A 25,092-nucleotide genomic window follows, 5' to 3' on the forward strand; every position below is an offset into this window, starting at 1 on the left:
TCCTAGACCGCAAGAAATCGCAGAGAGTTGTGGACCAACACAAAGAACAATCTCACTTCCATTGACTCCATCTACACTTCACACTGCCTCGGTAAAGCCACCAGCATAATCAAGGGCCAATCTCACCTGGTCACTCCCTCTTCTCTCCTCTCCCATCAAACAAGAAGTACAGAATTTTTGAAACCACACACCTCCAGATTCAGGGACAGTTTGAATTGCTGCGGATTCCACAATCTGTTCCTGATCACCGCAGTAATGTAAAGGTGAGATTCATAAGTTCTGCTGGTACACCAGTGATCAACATGCTCCATCTAAGCTAGTCCTACTTGCCCGCTCCTGGCCCATGTCCCTCTAAACCTTTCCTGTCCACGTATCTGCACAAATGCCTTTTATATGTGACTGTGTTACCTGCCTCCTCTGGCAGTTCATGCTATATATATTCACCATCATCTGTGTGAAAATGTTGCTCCTCAGGTTCTTGGTTGGGGGGGGGCGGGTCGCAACGAGTGACAGCATGGTCGGGGTGTTGAAGGGAACTTGGGTTAGTTTGTTTCATTATTATTGTCACGTGAACCATGGTGCAGTGAAAAGCCTTTGTATGCATGCTCTCCAGCCACAGAAAAGACAACACATGAATATAATCAAGCCATCCAAGCGATAATGGGTTCAACCTTTAGTTAAATGTAAAGTCCCATCAAGTCCAATTTAACATAGTTCAAAGGTCTCCAATGAGGCAGACGGGAGGTCAGGTCTGCTCCCCAGTTGGTGAAAGGATGGTTCAGTTGCCTGATAACAGCTGGGAAGAAACTGCCCCTGAATATGGAGGTGTGTTGGCCTACTCCTGCACCTATTGTCTATTGTGTGTATTCTCACACTCTGTACCTAACTACATCCACAACCCCCTGCAAATTCCTGCGGTCTTGGCCAGAGCGGTCCTCAAACCAATCTGTGATGCAACCCCCCCCCCCAAGGTGCTGTCTCTGGTGCATCTGTAGAGGTTTCAGGTAGACAGTCATCTGGAAGCAGGAATTGTACTCGCCGCTGACCTTGGAGAGGAACAGTACGCGCTTCACTTGAAGAGCGCGCCAGATGTTTGAAACCTGATGCTCACACCTTTCAAATGTTTGGTGACTTCATTAATCAGTCTTGTGAAGTGGAGACCAAAGAGCTCGGAGTGTAAGAACTTAGCCCCTCCTGTTCCCATAGGACACGTGCGTGCGTGCTTCAACACAAGGTGGCTAGGTCACCCTTCCTAGACGACATACAGTGAGGGAACTCGCTCTCATTTTCCAGATTCCCAAAAGGGATTGGCAATTTTCCCATCCCAGCCTGTTAGTTTAATGAAGATCTAACAGGCCTCTGTTACGTACTGTGATATCTGAGATGGTTTAATTTTTAAGTGCTATGGAAAATACCAGGTACTGCCAGTCAAGGGTTAATTAGGTTAAGTGCTTTGAACTAGAATTTCAGCCCATGGCCTCTTCATCAAAGGAGTTCTACCTTCTCATCTTAATTTTATATAATTAGCCAACTCTCTTTGAAAGGAAAGGAAATGTACTCAACAGTGTGAAATCTGGTATTCCTTTAACAGCCAGAATATTTATGTGTCTGGAATTTTGTTTATCAGAAATGTATTATGTATTAGTCTTTGAAATATTGAGGTAATCTTGGGCTTAGACAGATGCAACTTGGGTGAAAGTAACTTAAATGTCTGATGGGAAATATACCAGGAATTGCCCTATTGTTGTTGATTTAACTCATTCGTACTAATGGTGTCGACCACTTCCTTATCAATGTGTTGCACTGCCCATGTAGTGGTTTGTTCTTAACTCTCCGTTAAACTTTGAAATAGGCTACCATCGTACAGTAAATGACTGTGAATGAGCTATTAACATCCAGCAGTAACAAGCATTTGTACATTCCTCTAATGTAATAAGTTGCACCAGACTTCACCAGAACACAAACAATGCTTTATACTGAAGAACGCTAGAAATCTTCATGAACCGTAACTTTTAACGCATGTCTGACAGGAGGAAGAAGAGGTGGAGAGATTTAGTGAAGGAATTCTAATGCCCTGGGTGTGTGTAGGGTTGGAGCTAGTACATTTGGGCATATGAAAAAGTTAGAAATGAAGGACAGTAAATGTTTAAAAATGTAGAAACAGCTGCAGACGCCAGTTTATAGTAAAGATAGACACAAAGTCAGCAACTCAGCGGGTCGGGCTCTTAAGGAGTCAGTTTAGTTTAGTTTAGTTTAGTTTAGAGATACAGCGTGGAACAGGCCCTTCAGCCCACCGAGTCTGCGCCGACCAGCGATCCCCGTACATAACACTGTCCTACACACACTGGGGACAATTAACAATTTTACTGAAGCCAATTAGCCTACAAACCTGCACGTCTTTGGAATGTGGGAGGAAACCGGAGCACCCGGAGAAAACCCACGCGGTCACGGGGAGAACGTGCAAACTCTGTACAGACAGCACCCGTAGTCAGGATCGAACCCGGGTCTCCAGCGCTGTGAGGCAGCAACTCTACCGCTGTGCCACCGTGCTGTACTATAATAATCACTAAACTTCAAACACGTCGATCTTCATAAAGACCTTTGGGATTCACAGTGATGATGAAAAGCATTGAATAATTGTGAGTCTTTTATCATTTCCAATATTTTGAAAACATTGTCTTTTGCCTTGATGAGGAATTTGTGGCAATGCCTGTGCATGTTCTACCCCAGTGAGTGACTTCTGCGGTCTGTGCTCAGTGTTTAGCTGTAGGGATCCAAGCACCAGTCTGCTTGCTTGCCTTGGTCTGATTCCCATCCTGGGTTGGACTGTGATGGTGCTTTGCTGTGATATCCTTTTATTTACTGTGACACAAGCCCTTCACTGTCTGCAGGTGCAATACAGCCCCCTTTCATTCAGCTCAAAGTGTTCCTGGTGTTTGATCCACCTCCTGTGTCTCACAACGACTCGGCACTAATGCCAGCTTGGCCCGTGTATAGAGGAATATTCAGCCGGGGCCGATGGAGATGTAATCTCTGTTCATTCACAGAATCCGTATGCTTCCATTCTTTGCTATGGCCATGTATACCGTTAGTAGTGTCACCCATCCATTCACATTTCTGAACACTTCAGTGTTGTATCTGGCACCGCTGATGTGTTCCAGACCGCCTCTGCTCAGCCATTTACTACACAAACATAGCGATACTAGGACTTTGTGTATACTAGGACTACATAGTAATCTGTGTAGTCTTGCGTGTGTGTGGGACTGTGTGTGTATATATGTATATATATACATGCACACACACATATAAATATACACACACACACATATATACATGTACATGTATATGTATTTTTACATGTATATATGTGTGTGTATATATACACACACAGTCCCACACAGGGGGCAGCACGGTGGCGCAGCAGGAGAGTTGCTGCCTCACAGCGCTGGAGACCCGGGTTCGATCCTGACTACAGGCGCTGTCTGTACAGAGTTTGAACGTTCTCCCTGTGATACGGGTTTCCTCCCGTATGTACATGTATATGTATATGTATAAATGCGCATATTTATAAATATATATGTATATGTGTTTGTACATGTATACATGTGTGTGTATGTATATGTATATGCATGTGTGTGTTCATATATATATATGCATTGTAATGTGCACGGTGACTTGTTGAGAGTGAGCATTTCCTGCTCTGTCCCTTATAAAGAGCTGTACAAAATCATGAGTGGAATAGATCGGGTAGACGCACAGAGTCTCTTGCCCAGAGTGGGGGAATCGAGAACCATAGGACATTGTAAAAAGCTTGCATGCACATGATAAGATCATAAGTGATAGGAGTAGAATTAGGCCATTCGGCCCTTCAAGTCTACTCTGCCTTTCAATCATGGCTGATCTATCTCTCCCTCCTAACCCCTTTCTCCTGCCTTCTCCCCATCAAGCTTATCAAGGCCTGTACTAGCCCAGGAAAAGTGTCTTCGGCCTACAAGGCCCGTGCTAGCCCAGCCCAGGAAAAGTGCCTTTGGCCCTCCAGAAACCAGTCCCTTCGGCCCACAAGGCCCCTACTAGCCCATAAACTAGTCACTTCGGACAACTGAAGGTACACATCTCCATTAAACTTGTACCTTATACCTATGCCCTCTGGTGTTGGACATTTCCACCCTGGGCAGAAAGGTTTGACTGTGGGAGAAAGCCTCTGACTGTCATTATGTTCGGGGTTTGAGAAAAGGAAGAGTCAGATTTACAAACCCCTCCACGGGAGCAACCCCGGCCAGTTTATACACCAAGGCTTCACACTTCAAAGACGGAATACAATCCCATTCCCAGAGCTGCCTCTCTCAGCGGTGGGCGGGGAGAGTGAAGCTGGTTCACTGGAAGTACTGTCAGTGTAGGAATGCATCACAATTCTGTTTAAACAGGTGGTCTGCATTTATGGAAAATCTGGGAGCAGTGCTTTGTAAGGCTTTTCCACTTGTACATCTGCAGACATGAAAACCTCACAGCTTAATTCCTAGTGGAGATTGGAGGTCAGGCATTCACTGAAGCTGCTACACGGAGTGTCCCGTGGCTACTGGTGCCACATGACCATGTCCTGATAACATAAACACCAGCCACATGTGTTCTTTCTGGTTGGCTACACGACCTAAAAAAATATATCACACTAGACTAACAGTAGTGCACCATATCAATACTTCCATTGTAGATGGACACAGAGTGCTGGAGCAACTCAGCGGGTCAAGCAGCATCTCTGGAGAAAAGGAATAGGCGACGTTTCTGGTCGAGACCCTTCTTCAGACTGAGAGTCAGGGGAAAGGAAAACGAGAGATATAGATGGTACATGGGGCATTCATTCATTTAAATTCATTCATTTCATTAATTTGTTCTGTATTCAGACGTAATGTGAACATGCACACAGGCTACCTTCTCTAGCATTTTTCACACAAAAGGTGGTGGGCGTATGGAACAAGCTGCCAGAGGAGGTAGTTGAGGCAGGGACTATCCCAACGTTTAAGAAACAGTTAGACAGGTAGATAGATAGGGCAAGTTTTGTGGTATATGGACCAAACACAGGCAGGTAGAACTAGTGGAACTGGGACATGTTGGCCGGTGTGGGCAAGTTGGGCCGAAGGGCCTGTCTCCACACTGTATCACTCTGTGACTCTGTGACTCCAGCTCTAGGTGAGGGTCAGTGAGATTTAACACTCCACAGCCTAATCCACACTGATGTTGCCGACTGTGGTAGCACAGAATGCTGCCTTTCATATGGAGATGTTAATCGAGTCGCTTCATGCACTCCGGGGTGGAGAGAACAGATCTCACACACCCATTGGAAAAGCAGGAAAATTCTCCAGGTGCCTCTGCCAATATACATCGCTCACCCGACAACTAAAACAGATGTTCTTGTATTTAATTTCATTGCTATTTTCAGAGTTCTCCCTATGTGTGAACTGGCTACTTCATTTCCTTTGCTTCAGTGTTAATGGTATTATACAAGCATTTAATTGTCTATTAAATATTTAACTGGATCTGGCATATCCTGAGCTAATGGAAGGGTCTGCATATTGCAAGTCATTTGTTGATTTTAACAGATGCAGGTAGTGCTGCTATATAATGTGAGTGGTGTAACAGGGAACACCATTTGCATCCCGTGGGCTAAATAGTTTAGAACGCAATGCTACTCCGAAACTAGAGGACCACTTAAAAAGTTACTTTGAAAACTCACATGCAGAAAAAAAGCTGCAGTGGATTTAAACAGTGTAGGGGAAAAAACTCCTTCCGTGTAACCTCCCTGCAGTAAATCAGACACAAGTGTCTCACGGGGGCTACTTAAACTTGTGCAAGCCATTGAAATTGGCAAGCAATCACCTCCTTATGCAACAATGCTGAACAATGTAATATACTGCCTTTAACATTTTTAGCTTGCTATAACTAAAATAAACGTGTCGCTATTGAAAATAATTTTATTTCTAAAAGTTTTGTAGGAAAAATGTTTGCTATTGTGAGTCTGAAACTCTCAAGTTCCCAAACTCTTTTTCCCATTCCCCAAAAGGGCGGCATTGTGGAATGGTGGCACGGTGGCGCAGCGGGTAGAGCTGCTGCCTCACAGCACTAGAGAACCGAGTTCAATACTGACCTAAGTGGAGTTTGCACGCTCTCCCCGTGACCTCGTGGCTTTCCTCCGGGTGCTCCAGTTTCCTCCTACATCCCAAAGATGGGTGGGTTTGTAGGTTAATTGCCCCTAATGTGTAGGCAGCGATGTGAAAGTGGTGTAACATATAACTGTCAATGGGTGATCAGTGGTCGGCATGGACCCGGTGGGCCGAAGGGCCTGTGTCCATGCTACATCCTTCAATTGAAAAACTTTTGTCATTAGAGCAAGATTGTCTATAACACAACGTTTCTTTGGAACATCACAGTTCTGATATTGCAGTACTAACTTATATGACTTCAAGTTAATACAGTTGTCAATAGGTTGAAGATAGACACAAAAAGCTGGAGTAACTCAGCGGGACAGGCAGCATCTCTGGAGAGAAGGAATGGGTGACGCTTCGGGTCCAGACCCACCTTCAGATAGGTTGAGTTGTATTTCAAAGTATCTGGAAAGGATTTTTATAAAGACTAAAAATATTGCGAATCGGCATTTAATCGTCCAAATTCTTTGTATCTTGGGTTCCCTTTATTCTGTATCAGTGCAGAGTGGACAGTGATTGCGATCATGTATAGACCTTTCGCTGGCTGGATAGCAGGCGAGAAAAACGGTTTCCGCTGTACCTCGGTACACGTGCGAATAATAATCTAAACTAAACTGTTATTCATGGAGAGAGTGTTGCACCAGACAAGCATCACTATCATATTTTAGACTTTAGACGTACAGCGTGGAGACTGGCCTTAGTCCCACTGTGTCCGCGCCGACCAGCGATCATCCCGTACACTAGCGCTATCTCACACGCTGGGGACAACGTACAATTTACAGAAGCCAATGAAAACCTACAAACCTGAACGTCTTTGGAGTGTGGGCGGAAACCGGAGCCCCCGGAGAAAACCCACGCAGGTCACAGGGAGAATAGAAACATAGAAACATAGAAAATAGGTGCAGGAGTAGGCCATTCGGCCCTTCGAGCCTGCACCGCCATTCAATATGATCATGGCTGATCATCCAACTCAGTATCCCGTACCTGCCTTCTCTCCATATCCCTGATCCCCTTAGCCACGAGGGCCACATCTAACTCCCTCTTAAATATAGCAAACTCCATACAGACAGCACCCGTGGTCAGGATTGAACCCGGGTCTCTGGCGCTGTGAGGCAGCAACTCTACCGCTCTGCCACCATGCCGCCCCAAACCTTTCATGTTTGCAGCTACTCTGCCTATTGTAATCTCTGATTGCTGCATCGGGTTTTAGAAAGACCCGCTGTTCAGCATTCTGAGGCACAAAAGTGGTCTAAAAGCCTGTCTATCCAACTAGCCAATCCATCGTTCAGACCACCATCTATTCCAATTCCCACATAGACCCCCCTCCCCAGGAAGGCAAGAAGCCAAAGTGAAACATCATCCCAAGACCAAATTCCTCACAATTCCCAAAGGCAATTGAGTAAACTTTAGGAGACTGGAATAGTTAGTTAATAATCCCTGGCTTGCTACCCCATGTACTAAACCACAAGCTGTCCTCCACTTTAACCAGGCGTCCCATCTTCCTTCTGAAGGGATACACAATGAACCTACACTTCACTAATATCTCCCAGACCTCCGCGCAAAAAGATGTTCTTATCTGATTGATAAATGAGATCTTTTTACTGTTTCACCCATGATCAGACTCAAGTAAAATATCTTCAGGGCTTCTAGAAATACTATACATTCCTCTTCCAGTTTGGGAAAGATTTCACTGATCACTTGCTGATATTTTATACATTGTTGCTGAATTACTTTGACTCTCTTTGTGTGCAGATGAAATCTTTAAGCAACTCCTTAACACTACTGTTGTATTCTGACTGAGTGTAGAATAGTGGGAACAAATAACAATGTGTTCACCAACTCCATGTTCAACAACGGCAGTTGCATATTATAGACAATAGACAATAGGTGCAGGAGTAGGCCATTCGGCCCTTCGAGCCAGCACCGCCCTTCAATGTGATCATGCATTCCTTTTTCATCCAAACACTGGATTAAGCTAAACCTCATCTTTCCTTTAAGTTTAGTTTAGAGATACAGCGCGGAAACAGGCCCTTCGGCCCACCGAGTCCGTGCCGACCAGCGATCCCCGCACATTAACACTACCCTACACATACTAGGGACAATTTTACATTTATACCATGTCAATTAACCTACAAACTTTTAGGTCTTTGGAGTGTGAGATGAAACCAAAGATCTCGGAGAAAACCCATGCAGGTCACAGGGTGTACGTGCAAACTCCATGGTCAGGATCGAACCTGGGTCTCTGGCTTTGTAAGGCAGTGGCTCTACCGCTACGCCACAGTGCTAACCTAAATCATCAATAAGACATGAAGACCTCAGATACATGGTGGCCGGAGTACAGAGAAGATTCATGAAGATGTTGGGGGTCTGAGCTGGAGGGAGGTTGGGCAGGCTAGGACATTGTTCCTTGGAGAGCAGGAGGATGGGAGGTCATCTTATAGAGGTGTACCAGATCAAGAGTCAAAGAGATAAGTTAAATGTACAGTCTTTTACCCAGACCAGGGGAATCAAAAATCAGAGGGTATAGAAATATAGAAACATAGAAACATAGAAATTAGGTGCAGGAGTAGGCCATTCGGCCTTTCGAGCCTGCACCGCCATTCAATATGATCATGGCTGATCATCCAACTCAGTATCCCGTACCTGCCTTCTCTCCATACCCTCTGATCCCCTTAGCCACAAGGGCCACATCTAACTCCCTCTTAAATATAGCCAATGAACTGGCCTCGACTACCCTCTGTGGCAGGGAGTTCCAGAGATTCACCACTCTCTGTGTGAAAAAAGTTCTTCTCATCTCGGTTTTAAAGGATTTCCCCCTTATCCTTAAGCTGTGACCCCTTGTCCTGGACTTCCCCAACATCGGGAGCAATCTTCCTGCGTCTAGCCTGTCCAACCCCTTAAGAATTTTGTAAGTTTCTATAAGATCCCCCCTCAATCTTCTAAATTCTAGAGAGTATAGTTTTGTGAGAGTGGCAAGATTTACTAGGAACCCGAGGGGCAACTTTTTCTTTCAGAGAATGATGGGTGGATGGAACGGGCTGCAGGAGGAGGTAGTTGACAATGGTACAATGACAACATATAAAAGATAATTGGACAGGTACACGGCAAGGAAGTGTTTAGAGGGATAGGAGCCAAAAGCGGGCAAAAGTGATTCGCTTAGATGGGGCATTTGGGTCGGCATGGACAAGATGGGCCGAAAGGCCTGTTTCCGTGTTGTATAACTCTATGTGATTTGACAGCAATGGGTGAGTTCTCTGAAGTAGAGGGGCCAAGAAAGGTGTAATTGTTTTCGCTGGAGCAGGGGAACTTGTGGAGAGGTTTAATAGAAATGCTCAGAAGTAAAGTTGACTTCAACAGTGTGAAACAGAGAGAAAATCTACCCATAAAAACCTCCACTGATCCAGCCTTAAGATGCTTGGCGTAAGATCAAGAGAGGAGATGAGGATATTTTATTGTTACAGAAGGATTTACTATTATCCAGGGTACTCCGGCACCATATACATTGCTCCCTTCCAGCGCCAGAGACCAGGGTTCGATCCCCACTAGGGGCGTTGTCTGTACGGAGATTGTACGTTTTCCCCGTGACCAGATGTGTTTTCTCCGGGTGCTCAGGTTTCCTCCCACACTCCAGGTTTGCAGGTTAATTGGCTTGGTGTGTGTGTAAATTGTCCCTAGTGTGTGTAGGTTAGTGTTACTGTGCAGGGACCGCTGGTCGGCGCGGGCTTGGTGGGTTGAAATGCCTGTTTCCACGCTGTATCTCTAAACAAAAAACAACCTAAACATAGTTGTTATTTGAACTCATTCACACATTGTAAAGCAGGGTTTACATTTTGTGCGAGCTATGCTGGGTTTCTTACTTCCAATGTAAAAAATATCCATTGAAACCATAACCATTATTGGAGAAAGTATTGCAAGGTCAACTTACTTTCTCGACACACATTTCTGAGCCACAATTGAGACAGGTTCTGCAGCTAAACTGAAGGTGCAGCTGCCTGGATACCTGGCAAAAACGAAATCTTCATTCAGTAAGATCACACGTTCCTGAAGTACATATTTACATCAGAAACCTGATGTGGAGCAGATTAATCGAGAAATATAACCGCATGGTGTATTTTTCCCCCAACAGGCAGGCATTCAGATCCTGAAATCAATTTGTTAATTATTAAAAAAACGAAGGGGCTAATTAGTAGTAATTCTAGACTTTTAAATATTCGCCATTTTCCTATCGAGCTGTGCAAACATGTAACGTACAGAGCTGCGTTAACTGTCTGCTTTGGGCGACTACCTCAGGGAGTAAAAAGCCTTTCCGTACAATCTCTGTCTTGATGTTACTGATGGCTCTGTAGCCACAAGGCTACAGGTGTTCCAGCTCTGGGAGTGGAAATAAGGGACAGAAATGATTTAAAATGTATATTTTATTAGAGATACAGGGTGGAGACCCACTGAGTCCGCACCGACCAGCAATCCCCGCACATTCACCGCACCGACCAGCGATCCCCGCACATTCACCGCACCGACCAGCGATCCCCGCACATTCACCGCACCGCACCGACCAGCGATCCCCGCACATTCACCGCACCGACCAGCGATCCCCGCACATTCACCGCACCGACCAGCGATCCCCGCACATTCACCGCACCGACCAGCGATCCCCGCACATTCACCGCACCGACCAGCGATCCCCGCACATTCACCGCACCGACCAGCGATCCCCGCACATTCACCGCACCGACCAGCGATCCCCGCACATTCACCGCACCGACCAGCGATCCCCGCACATTCACCGCACCGACCAGCGATCCCCGCACATTCACCGCACCGACCAGCGATCCCCGCACATTCACCGCACCGACCAGCGATCCCCGCACATTCACCGCACCGACCAGCGATCCCCGCACATTCACCGCACCGACCAGCGATCCCCGCACATTCACCGCACCGACCAGCGATCCCCGCACATTCACCGCACCGACCAGCGATCCCCGCACATTCACCGCACCGACCAGCGATCCCCGCACATTCACCGCACCGACCAGCGATCCCCGCACATTCACCGCACCGACCAGCGATCCCCGCACATTCACCGCACCGACCAGCGATCCCTGCACATTCACCGCACCGACCAGCGATCCCCGCACATTCACCGCACCGACCAGCGATCCCCGCACATTCACACTATCCTACACACACCGGGGACAATTTACATTTATACCAAAGCAATTAACCTACAAACCTGCACGTCTTTGGAGTGTGGGAGGAAACCTGAGCACCAGGAGAAAACCCACGCGGTCTCGGGGTGAACATACAAACTCCGTACAGACAGCACCCGTAGGCAGGATCGAACCCGGGTCTTTGGCGCTGTAAGGCAGCAACTCTACCGCTGCGCCACCGTGCCGTAAGTATTTACAGTAATGCCCCGACTCCAGGCGAGTACCCCCCACACGACAACATTGTTCAGAGTAAGTTTCATGTTATTCTAACTGAATCAAATAGGCATTTGGAATGAATGAGTGGAAACGCATGTTGGAGACACAATAATAGTTGTATCTAAGTTCATTGATTTGTGCTGAGATTGGCAGGAACATTGTCATTCTGAGGAAGAGAGTAGACATTGGTTCTCAAGATGACTCTTGTATAATTTCTCCAGACTACATAATTGATATTTTGAATATCATGTAAAAAACAGCCCAGCCTCAGAATATTTCCCATTGTCTAATAAGTGAATTATCATAACTGTATATGATAGCCATGACCATCTTAAGAGACATTTAGTTATCCAGACAGCAGTTAAATTGTCTAGGTTGCTACCATCAAAAGTCGTTTAGTTCAGTTCAGTTTAGTTCAGAGATACAGCGCGGAAACAGGCCCTTCGGCCCACCGAGTCCGTACTAGCCCGACCAGCGATCCCCATAAATTAACACTACCCTACACGCGCTAGGAACTATTTTACATTTGTACCAGTTAACCTACAAACATGTATGTCTTTGGAGTGTGGGAGGAAACCAAAGATCTCTGAGAAAACCCACGCGGTCACTGGGTGAACGTATATAGTCCATACAGACAGCACCCATAGTCAGGATCAAACACGGGTCTTTGGTGCTGCAAGCGCTGTAAGGCAGCAACTCTATCGCTGCGCCACCGTGCCGCAGTTACGTTAAGGCAACCTACAAGCAATATAGTTAACCCATAGTTAAAGCAACCTATAGGCACTTACAGTACCTATGTAATAACAAGGAATTGCGAGATTGATCCCCAGGATGGCGGGACTGTCATATGAGGAAAGATTGAAAAGACTAGGCTTGTATTCACTGGAGTTTAGAAGGATGATTGGGGATCTTATAGAAACATATAAAATTATAAAAGGAGTGGACAAGCTTGATGCAGGAAATTTTCCCCCCAATGTTGGGCGAGTCCAGAACCAGGGGCCACAGTCTTAGAATAAAGGGGAGGTCATTTAAGACTGAGGTGAGAAAAAACTTTGAATTTCGGCCCGAAACGTTGCCTATTTCCTACGCTCCATAGATGCTGCTGCACCCACTTTTGTCTACCTGCTCTGCACCCTTTCTGGCTAGACAACATCTCACCTGTAACAGGCTGAGCATAACTGATCACAAGCCACATTCATCCTCTGCTGCTGTTCAAAATGTAGATACAACAGCCTCGAGCATGAATACATGAGGCATCGCTACATAAATATCACAAAATCCATATTTGGACATTGCCTTTGGGATCGAATCAAACTGCCCTGGAAGAAATATTGAAAATGTACACCCCACACCCAGCCACTATAATTTTTGAACATGACCCTTGAGCAATTTTCAGACTGAGTGCATCATTCATTAGTTGTTTTTGTTGTCTGGGTCGATGGTCAGAACAGGGCAGGAGATGCAGGCCATTGTGTTAGTTTTGAGAACATCTATGGCATGGTCCCTATTGCTTGTTAGTTTGAGAACATGGTGGGCGGCACGGTGGCGCAGCGGTAGAGTTGCTGCCTCACAGCACCAGAGACCCGGGTTCAATCCCTACTATGGGTGCTGTCTGTACGGAGTTTGTACGCTCTCCCCGTGACTGCGCGGATTTTCTCTGTGATCTTCGGTTTCCTCCCACACTCCAAAGACATACAGGTATGTAGATGTATTGGCTTGGTATAAATGTGAAATTGTCCCTAGTGTGTGTTAATGTGTAGGGATCGCAGGTCAGTGCAGACTCGGTGGGCTGAGGGCTACATCTCTAAACTAAACATCTATGGCCTGGTCCTTAATCCTTGACATCATTTGGCCACAAGGTGCGATCTGTCTGTCTGGAGACTCCTTTGTATCCAGAAATCAGCTGGTTTATTTTGTTCTAATTGAGCGATACAATTATTAGGGGGTGATTCTCTGTAGACAGCTGTAGGGAGTGGATGAGAAAGTGGTCTAACACAGAACTAATGGGAATGGGTGGGAAGAGACTGTCCCAATCTGGAGGTGTGCGTTTTCACACTTCTGTACCTCCACCCTGATGGGAGAGGGGAGAAGAGGGAGTGACCGGGGTGAGACTGGACCTTGATGATGCTGCTGGCCTTGCCGAGGCAGCATGAAGCGTAGATGGGGTCAATGGAAGATATATTTGTTTGCTGATGATCTGGGCTGCGTTCACAACTCAATTCCTGCAATTTGTTGAGGCCCTGGATGGAGTTGTTCCCAAACCAGGCTGCTACCAACAGGACTTGCAACACCTGAGAACCACTGTGTGCCTTAACTTGGTCATTTGTTGTATTTTGTTCATTTCCCTCCACACCTTCGGTGGAAGCGAAAGTCTACATATTTCTCCTTGAAAATCGCCACTAATGAACACTGTGGAGTGCAAATCCTGCAGATGTCGGTTTCACTGCCTCCAGGCAAGTTTAAATCACCATAATCACCAATTAGTCACAAAAAATTGCAGGCCAAAAAACAGATTTTGAAAGAGGCGTATCTTATTAGCAAAGTACCAACTTAACACTTTTCTTCCCCTTTCACCACAAGAGCTCAATGATATCTAAAACCAGAAGGGAGAACAATTAGAACCACCCAGTGACCCCAACCCATAGGTAGAGTTGCTGCCTCACAGCACCAGAGATCCGGGTTCGATCCTGACTATGGGTGCTGTCTGTACAGATTTTGTACGTTCTGCCTGTGACCACGTGGGTTTTCTCCGGGTGCTCCGGTTTCCTCCCACACTCCCAAAATGTGCAGATTTGTAAGTTAATTGGCTTTGGTTAAAAAGACATTGTAAACTGTCCTTAGTGTGTAGGATGGTGCCAGTGTACGGGGATCGCTGGTCGCCGTGGACGCGATGGGCCGAAGGGCCTGTTTCAGTACTGTATCACTAAACTATGCCCGGACTATCTTTGATCGGACTTTACTGGCTTTATCTTGCACTAAATGTTATTCCCTTATCTTCCACCTGTAAACTGTGAATGGCTTAATTGTAATCATACATTGTCTTTCCGCACGCAACAAAAGCTACACGTGACAATAAACTAAACTAAGCTAAACCCACCTCCCATTCGTGAAACAACCCGAAACGTCACCTATTCCTTCGCTCCATAGATGCTGCCCCACCCGCTGAGTTTCTCCAGCATTTCTGTCTACCTCCCATGCCTCACTATATGTTGTGATACAGCATTCACTTTGCTAAGTGTAGTTACTCTATACAGATTTTTTGCCTACACAACTTTTTAAAACTCTTTCTCTCCCCAGCATTACACCTTTGCGTGTACATGTATCGACATCTATTGGAAAATGTAATTGAAAGTAACTTTGGTTTCTTTCTAACTGGATGGTTGTTTATTTTGCATTGGTTATGTAGCGGACCCACAAATTGTTTTTTTTTGAAGATGTCGCAAATTCATGTCCGCGTGAATTATTAAGCAGGGCTGCATAACATGAACATAAAGAACCGGGCCGTAATGATCTGCCTGATGAATACTCTGGTGGCTTCATTAAGATTTGCTCCAAGGACTTTTTTCCTACCTTTTTGTACATTAAAGGAATTATATTTCTTCTTAATATTTACTTTTCAGGGTTGTGCTGCCTCTTGTAATGAGTAGCTAATCCATCAACACCATGTGGGCCACATATTGTTTCTATTTCTCATGCTGTATTATTTAACATGTTTTAACAATTAATAAGGTACACTCAGTCTTTTGGATTACAACCTAATCACCGTGGAATAGAACATCTTTGAAATTGTTGGTCCAGAATTCCTAGTGATGACTATCAGATACCTGGGTATAAATAATTTGTACTTGACTATATTCAGGCTTCTCTGGACTGGCAGCAGGCAGTCAATGGAAAAATAATGTCGAAAACGGAATTTTATATAAAACGAGAAGACAAAATGCTCTGCAGTATTGCGTACGAAAGAACTGCAGATATTGGTTTAAATCGAAGATAGACACAAAATGCTGGAGTAACTCAGCAGGACAGGCAGCATCTATGGAGAGAAGGAATGGGTGATCTTTCGGGTCAAAACCCTTCTTCGGATAGGTTGATTTGCCTGAAGAAGGGTCTCGACCTGAAACTTCACCCATTCCTTCTGTCCAGAGATGCTGCCTGTCCCGTTGAGTTACTCCAGCAATTTGTGTCTATCTTTGCTCTACACTTTTGTTTCTTGAAAGTACCCGTGTCTTTGCTTAATAAAACTCAGTTCCTGGGATCAAATTGACCTTTACCTATATATTGCATGTATTCCCTTGTCTCATTGTATTCCCTCAGAAGCATTAACTCACATTTCTCCAGGTTTAATATAATTTCGCATTTTCTGCCCAACCAACAAGAAAGTAATCCTACCACAACGAGAGAGCAGTCCTGAACTACTATCTACCTCATTTGGTGACCCTCAGACTCTCCTTGATCGGACCGAGGTACAGTGAAAAGCTTTTGTTGTGTGCTTTCCAGTCAGCAGAAAGACTATACATGATTACAATCGAGCCATTTACAGTGTGAAGATAGATACATGATAAGGGGATAGCGTTTAGTGCAAGGTAAAGGCAGCAAAGTCCGATCAAAGATAGTCTGAGGGTCACCAAAGAGGTAGATAGTAGTTCAGCACTGCTCTCTGGTTGTGTAAGATGGTTCAGTTGCCTGATAACAGCTGGGAAGAAACTGTCCCTGAATCTGGAGGTGTGCGTTTTCACACCTTTTGATCAGCAGCAGCCCGGAATGTTCCTGAGCCGAGGAATCTGAATGTGACCCTGACCCTGATCTCCGTGAGCAAACAGTCTAGCAACAGGCGTGACGTTGCCCGGAGAACACAGGAGGTCACGGCTTCAGCACGGACAAAGACAGTAGTGTGCGGGAGCACCGTTACAACGAGAGACTGGATTTAAAAGTCTGGGTGAAACTCACACCAGAGCTGACTTTGGCTGGTGGACTGCTGTTGATGTCACTTGGGGGAAATTTACACTGGAAGAGAGATTCTTAGGCAAGCAAGAACTCAGGAGCCAAGCTTCACAATGTGAAGAAATGTGTGAGATATTGTTTATTCCTGGTCTAGCTCATTTTCAACGGCACAGTACTTTATGGGGATGTTAAAGGTGTCTCGAGACAGGAGCAAAGAACACATGAGAGCGCGGTGGCGCAGCGGTAGAGTTGTTGCCGAGACCCAGGTTCCATCCTGACTACAGATGCTGTTTGTACAGCGTTTGTAGGTTCTCCCTGTGACCGTGTGGGTTTTCACCGGATTCTCCGGTTTTCTCCCACTTCCCAAACACGTGCAGGTTTGCAGGTTAACAGGCATCTGTAAATGCCCCTGGTGTGTAGGATGTGAAACTGGTGTGTGGGTGATCATTGGATGCCGTGGTCTCAGTGGGCTAAAGGGAGCGTTTCCACGCTGTATCTCTCTAAACTCTGAACAAAGTAGAAGTGAGCTGTTCCTAATGAAAACCAAAAGCTCTGTTTCATGTTATGAATGATATTTCATAAGGTCAGAAGTGATAGGACTAGAATTGTAAATAGTCCCCAGTGTGTGTGTGGGAGAGTGTTAGTGTGCGGATATCACTGGTAGACGTGGACTCAGTGGGACGAAGGTCCTGTTTCCACACTGTATTTCTAAACTGAACTAAACGAAAAGGAATGAACACAGTCCATTGTTTCTTGATGATTCACTTAAGTTGTTGTTGCTAAATACAGACCTCTTTGGAGAAAGAATTGCAAGCACGTGAGAATAATACCGCAAATCGTGCAGAACAAGAAGCAAAAGCTGCAGGAAATTTTTCAAGTACAATAAAAAGAGGCTTTTGTGTTTAGTTTGTGATTCAGGCGATCTTTTTATAGATTTGCGGCGTGTAAACAGGCCCTTCAGCCCAACGGGATCCACGCTCACCAGCGATCCCCGCACAGTTAAGGGCCTGTCCCACTGTACGAGGTAATTCAAGAGTTCTCCCGAGTTTCCCCTGATTCGAACTCGGAGATTTACGGTAATAGTCGCTCATAGGTACTCGGGGCTCTCGTGGACATTTTTCAACATGTTGAAAAATCTTCACGAGTGTTCACGAGCTTACCGCATTTCTCGAGTGCCTGCCGTTAGCGTTACGAGCCACTAAGAGATGTCCCGAGCTCCGACATACCCTCTACATACATTCGACGTGCTTACCATGAGTTTGATTATTTTTTAACTCAGGAGAGCTCTTGAATTACCTCGTACAGTGGGACAGACCCTTTACACTGTCCTACACACACTAGGGACAATTTACAATTTTAACAAAGCCGATGAACCTACAAACCTGTACGTCTTTGGAATGTGGGAGGAAACCAGAGCTCCCTGAGAAAACCCACACAGGTCACGGGGAGAACGTTACAAACTCCGTACAGACAGCAGGATCGAACCCGGGTCTCTGGAGCTGTAAGGCAGCAACTCTACCGCTGCGCCACCGTGCCACAGTACAAAGTAACAAGCAACAAAAAATGAAGAGGAAGAAAAAAGTTAAAACAAATGTTATTGGCACCTTATCCAGGGAATTATGTAGAGGTTAAGTTTATGAAATGCACGGGATAGAACGTGAGAGACTGTGCATGTAAATCTGGGCAAAATGGGAATGTGTAGAAATGAAATGTGAATTCAAAGCCAACTTCAGACTCAAGATGTGTGTGCGAGTGGAGCCAAGGCAATGAGTATGGCATGATGTGTGAGTTCCAGACCATGCCGGACTTCAGCATAATGTCTGTATGTAATTTTGCAAAACTTACCAGGCAGAGGCAGTGTAATTTTCTCATAAGTATTTCTATAATCAGAAGCAGATTTTGAGTTACATTATGTGAAACATAAACTTTTCCATTATATTCATACGTACAAAAAAATGGAGACTTTGAAGTGGTTTTCAACAGGAGAAATGAACCCACCTGTGAATAAGTACCAGTTGTGGCCACGATTCCCCATGTTTTTTCTATATTATGCAAGTACGGGCCAAGTTGTGCTGCAAGACATAAATAATTGATTCTTTATGAACATCAATTGCTCTTGTAACCAGGCCAATCTATGAAAGTTGCAACACAAGCTGCATTCATTCAGTCAGAACCTTTGACTCTCGATCTTCATCCTGCAGGTACTTTTGTGTCTTCACCCAACTAAAGAAAACTTTCACCTCATGAAAGGAGACCATTCGGCCCATCTTCGACATATACTAGCATCTGCAGTTCCTTTCACCTCACGAAATGAGACCATTCAGCCCATCTTCGATATATACTAGCATCTACAGTTCCTTCCGACCCATTCAGCCCATGTCTGCTCTTTACTACAATTTAGACCATTTCCATTGCACAGTCCAAGTTATTGAACCTTTTTTTTTCAAATATTGATTTATTTTCCTCTTGAAATTTTAGCAAGTCTGATTTGAAGCACGATCCCATCTTTGCAAGCCTCTGGGTAAATAAATAAAAACCCTGTGATACCTTTGTTCTTTTGACGAAGACATTTAATTTATTTGAAAGTTACTTTTCTCCTTCATTTGAATTTCTCAGCTTTGAACTGCTCTTCCCACCTCCTCAGCCTTGACTTTAATGCTTCTACCATCCCTTTTCATATCCAACATTATATCAATTATATCAAGATATGATTTTTAATGTAACATTTAAAATAATTGTTCACTTTTTTTTTAAGGAGTTCCAATCTGTCCATTGCTATCCTTATCTCAAGTTCAAACCACACAAAGTGCTGGAGGGACTCAATGGGTCAGGCAGCATCCGTAGAGGGAACAGATATGTGATGTTTCAGGTCGAGACCCTTCTTCAGACTCGTGCACAAAACGTTAGCTATCCATTCACTCCACTATGGCTGCCTGATCTGCTGAGTCCCTTTTGTTAATGCAGCTGGCATTCTTCCAATCGCAGAAGTTTATTACTGATCCATCCTTACCTTTCTCCGTAACCAATTTAAAATATGTGGAGTTATGGTCACTATCTCCAAAATGGTTCCCCACTGACATTCCTTCCACTTGGCCAGCTACATTCCCCGAGATAAGGTCCAGTAATGCTCCACCCCTCTTTGGTCTGTCTTCCTTCATATTGTGCAAGAAGCCCTCCTGCACACACCTCAAAAATCCCTTCAAAGCCACAATATCATAACTCTATTGTTCCGAGTCAGGGAGTTATACAGCAAGAAAACATAGCCCTAGATTGCTAAGTACTTGCTGCTGTGATATCACCAAGCTGACTGAGCAGCCCAATAATTGTTCGAAACAGTAAAGTAAGAAGTAAGAGAATAACATTTTATGACATTTCAGGGTGGCACGGTGGCACATAGAAACATAGAAACATAGAAATTAGGTGCAGGAGTAGGCCATTCGGTCATCCAACTCAGTATCCCGTACCTGCCTTCTCTCCATACCCTCTGATCCCCTTAGCCACAAGGGCCACATCTAACTCCCTCTTAAAATATAGCCAATGAACTGGCCTCGACTACCCTCTGTGGCAGAGAGTTCCAGAGATTCACCACTCTCTGTGTGAAAAAATTTCTTCTCATCTTGGTTTTAAAGGATTTCCCCCTTATCCTTAAGCTGTGACCCCTTGTCCTGGACTTCCCCAACATCGGGAGCAATCTTCCTGCATCTAGCCTGTCCAACCCCTTAAGAATTTTGTAAGTTTCTATAAGATCCCCTCTCAATCTCCTAAATTCTAGAGAGTATAAACCAAGTCTATCCAGTCTTTCTTCATAAGACAGTCCTGACATCCCAGGAATCAGTCTGGTGAACCTTCTCTGCACTCCCTCTATGGCAATAATGTCCTTCCTCAGATTTGGAGACCAAAACTGTACGCAATACTCCAGGTGTGGTCTCACCAAGACCCTGTACAACTGCAGTAGAACCTCCCTGCTCCTATACTCAAATCCTTTTGCTATGAAAGCTAACATACCATTCGCTTTCTTCACTGCCTGCTGCACCTGCATGCCCACTTTCAATGACTGGTGTACCATGACACCCAGGTCTCGCTGCATCTCCCCTTTTCCTAATCGGCACAGCGGTAGAGTTGCTGCCTCACAGCGCCAGAGACCCAGGTTCGATCCTGACTACGGGTGCTGCCTGTGCGGAGTTTGCACGTTCTCCCTGTGACCGCGTGGGTTTTCTCCGGGTGCTCCGGTTTCCTCCTACACTCCAAAGGCGTGCAGGTTTGCAGGTTAATTGACCTCGGTAAAATTGTAAATTGTCCCTGGTGTGTAGGATAGTGCTAGTGCACGGGGTGAATGCTGGGCGGCGTTGACTTGGGTGGGCTAAAGGTTCTGTTTCAGCGCTGTGTATCTCCAAAACTAAACTGAAGTAAACTGCAGCATTGGGGGCCTGGCCATGAGGGGCGGACTGTGGCTCTGTGAATGAGTGAACACTCTGCATTGATGATCGGAACTCAACATTCCAAAAAAACATGTCATGAGGCACTCAGTCTCACAGCGGCTCAGATTACAGCTGAGATTAGATCAAAGATTTGCTGGATATGTCTAAGGACGCATAGACATGCACTTCAGTCTTACTCTGCGACTAGCCAGAAATGTGCTTCCTTCTGGGCTGGAGTCCATTTCTCCGCTGGCTTTCTGGTTCGACTGAGAGAGCGACTTTCACTGCCTTGTTCTTCTGCAATTGCTCTGGCTGATGGATTTCCTCTCTTCCTGTGGGGAAATCAGGCCCAGATTTCAACTTCCCAATTTAGTTCTTCACCCTGTGTAGGAAGGAACTGCAGATGCTGGCTTACACCGAAGATAAACACAAAATAGAAACATGGAAAAATAGGTGCAGGAGCAGGCCATTCGGCCCTTCGAGCCAGCACCGTCATTCAATATGATCATGGATGATCATCTAAAATCAATACCCCGTTCCTGCTTTCTCCCCATATCCATTGATTCCCTTTGCCCTAAGAGCCATATCTAATTCTCTCTTGAAAACGTCCAGTGAATTGGCCTCCACTGCCTTCTGTAGGCAAAAAATGCTGGAGTAACTCAGCGGGACTGGCAGCATCTCTGGATAGAAGGAATGGGTGATGTTTTGGCTTGAGACCCTTCTTCAGACATTCAGATTCAGAGGGCAGGTGGTGATCTGTGAGGAGTTGCATTCTTTTCTCTACAATAGAGGACGTATTTGCTGGCATTGATTGACTACCGCAGGTCAAGAAACTTAAAAATTAAATTAAAACCCCAAATACTTGAAATATTCAGCAGGTCAAGTTGCAACTTTAGAGAAGGGCGAGAGATATCCAGACTTAACAGATGGAACATACAACAAATAAATGTTCAGTCTGAAGAAGGGTCTCGACCCGAAACATCACCCACTCCAGAGATGTTGCCTGTCCCGCTGAGTTACTCCAGCATTTTGTGTCTATCATTAATTCCTTTCCCCTCTTGTTTCCAGAGAGTCCAGCATCTGTGACCCCTTCCAATGGGTGACCTCAGGTTTGCTTCTCTCTCCTTTGCCCACATGAACAACACAATATAACTGCAAATTGTCCTTTGAGCCTTTTGAACCCATCACGGTAATCACTGGAGATACATCAATCGTCAAAAATGGAGCAGCGAACTGAAATAAGCAAAAAGGGCTGCCAATAGGTGAGGCAGCATCCATGGAGAGAGAAACAGTCAATGATTTAGAATTGGAATTCTTCATCAGAACTGTTCTGATGTGGTTTCTGGACTTGAAGCATTGATGGCTTTACCTTGCACTAAACATTATTCCCTTATCATGAATCTAGACACTGTAAATGGCTCGATTGTAATCATGTGTTGTCTCTCCTCTGACTGGTTAGCACGCAACAAAAGCTTTTCACTGTACCTCGGTACACGTGACAATAAACTACACTGAGATGCTGCCAGACTTGCTAAGGGTTTCAAGAGTTAGCAGGAGTTACTGAAACCAAACCAACTATCAGACTGCTCCTTCTCCTGCCTCCACATTCCAGTTTTTCCCCCACCAGTGTAATCAAGGACCAGTCTCACCCTGGTCACTCTCCCCTTCTTTCTTCAGACTGGCTAGCACGCAACAAAAGCTTGTCACTCAGTAGAGGTCACAATAAATAGACGTCACTCAACTAAACACTCACTCCCCGGAGTCAGAAATAAACATGGAGAAGCAGCGTTTAGATGTTATGCACCACATATATGGAACAAACTTCCTGAAAAATGCAGGTCCGCTCCAACTCTCAGTTCTTTTAAATTGAGGCTGAAGACTTCTCTGTTTGACTCTGCCTTTAATTACATTTAATTTTAATTAAATTAAATAATTATTCATTTCTAACACTGCACGGCAATTTTTATTCTTGTATATATTACATGTCTTATTTTATTTTAGCTTGTTTTTATTTTCGATTCTTTTTAATGAATGTTTTTAATTGCTTTTGATTGCTTTTTGATAATTTGTGTAAAGCACTTTGTATTGCCTTGTTGCTGAAATGTGCTATCTAAATAAACTTGCTTGCTTGCTTACTTCAATCAGTCAGAAGAAGAGTCCCAAACCGAAATGTCATCTGTCCAAGTTCTCCAGAGATGCTGCCTGTCCTGCCGAGTTACTCCAACACTTGTTGTCTATCTTTGGTATAAAGCAGCATCTGCAGTTCCTTTTTACTACATTCTCCACATTCAAGTAATTGGAACAATGTTTTACTCACCTGTTTCACTGCAGCTCCCAATGTCCATGTACAGACTGTGGAGTCGGTGGCTTATTGACCGAGGAAGTTGACTGAATGTGTTGCAGTGGTGGGCAGCATTTACTCTACTGCAGAGAGTCTGCATACCATGATGGACTGACACAAAAAGCTGGAGTAACTCAGCGGGTCAGGCAGCATCTCTGGAGAAAAGGACTAGGTGACGTTTCTGGTCAAGACCCTTCTTCAGACTTCAGAGTCTGAAAAAGGGACCCGACTAAAAACGTCACCCACTCCTTCTCTCCAGAGATGCTGTCTGTCCCGCTGAGTTACTCCAGCTTTTTGTGTCTTTCTTCAGTTTAAACCAGCATCTGCAGTTGCTTCCTACAACATGCTGTGCTGATAATCTTCCGGCAGAACAAGAGTAACGTCTGCGCTGTGATGTTTCTGAAGCTTTAACCTCCATCTGGCTCCGAAGAGAGATGAGAAGCAGAGCCAAAATCTGCAGGCAAGCAGTCAGATCGGGTCAAAGATGTCGAGTCAGCTTTGGATTAAACAAAGAGCAACAAGTTGATGAAACAATTACACACAGCTGTGGGTGTGCTGGCAAGTACAGCACTCACTGGCCTCAACAATCTGCCCAAACAGAGAGAGCAGAGAGGATCAACCTCCTGAGCAGCCACAGTCCCTGTTAAGAACCTACTCCCTTGATGCTGCTAAGTAATGGGAGCCAGCCTGCCTAGGTCAAACCGATCTCCTGGTGGCTAAACGCTTTAACTCCCCCTCCCATTCCCACACTGACCTTTCTGTCCTGGGCCTCCTCCATTGTCAGAGTGAGAACCAGCGCAAATTGGAGGAACAGCACCTCATATTTCGCTTGGGCAGCTTACACCTCAGCGGTATGAACATTGAATTCTCTAACTTCAAGTAACCCTTGCTTTCCCTCTCTCCATCCCTGTCACAACAGTGTTTTGTTCTCACCTAGCCCACAGCTAACAATGGCCTGGTTCCTTTATCATTGTTACTTTCCAGCATATCTTTCATTCATTTCTTCTATATCTCTCAGCATCACTGTCTATATCTTTTGTTTCCCTTTCCTGTGAATTTCAGTCTGAAGAAGGATCTCGACCCAATACGTCACCCATTCCTTCTCTCCAGGGATGGTGCCTGTCCCACTGAGTTACTCCAGCACTCTGTGTAATACACATTGTCTTGCTTGTTAGGCACCTCATCACTTTTAGTAAGCCTGATGTTGCCCCAGCCCACCCCCTGCACTCCTCATTCAATCCTTACTTGATAGTGAATTGAATAAATTTATTAGCCAAGTATGTACACATACAAGGAATTTGCCTTGGTGCTCCGCTCACAAAGATAACAACACGATATGCAGTAGACAATTAAAAATAAAACATTATCCAGGCAGCGTAAAGACAATACATGATTACAATCGAGCCATTTACAGTGTACAGATACATGATATGGGAATAACGTGTAGTGCTTGCTTGCTTCTTGATTGTTTGCTGGCCAAGAGACTCAGTGGTTTGTTGCCTGTAGACGCAATGTAAACCACATTCTTCATCACAAACTTCTGACCAAAGGATCAGATGAGACCCCCGAAAAAATAGTTAAAGTGAGAAATGTTGCGATAGGAATCGAGGTTTAAGAGTGTGGAGCGACTGTAATATACGTTTGTGGAGCTGCTTCTGTGGCCAGCACACAAACATCGCCTGGGTTGGCCACCAATTGTGGAAGCATTGTTTCACCATCAATGGATCCTGTCTAAAACCACGATCCTTAGCTAACCTTTCTCCTTAACT

At 45.1% G+C, this 25,092-nt stretch overlaps 2 long non-coding RNA genes across 2 annotated transcripts; one reads left to right on the forward strand and one right to left on the reverse strand.

The window, feature by feature from the left end:
* Positions 1 to 10,175: 10,175 nt before the first annotated feature.
* Positions 10,176 to 23,440, reverse strand: LOC116991684. The gene is made up of 3 exons (XR_004416872.1): positions 23,300 to 23,440; positions 18,563 to 18,636; positions 10,176 to 10,197 (listed from the first exon to the last, which is right to left on the reverse strand). It is a non-coding gene; the product is annotated as an uncharacterized LOC116991684 (long non-coding RNA).
* LOC116991685 lies at positions 13,845 to 19,508 on the forward strand. The gene is made up of 3 exons (XR_004416873.1): positions 13,845 to 13,854; positions 17,379 to 17,381; positions 19,472 to 19,508. It is a non-coding gene; the product is annotated as an uncharacterized LOC116991685 (long non-coding RNA).
* Positions 23,441 to 25,092: the final 1,652 nt, after the last annotated feature.

Source organism: Amblyraja radiata, chromosome 34 (assembly GCF_010909765.2).
Source record: "Amblyraja radiata isolate CabotCenter1 chromosome 34, sAmbRad1.1.pri, whole genome shotgun sequence".
Taxonomy (NCBI): Eukaryota; Metazoa; Chordata; class Chondrichthyes; order Rajiformes; family Rajidae; genus Amblyraja; species Amblyraja radiata.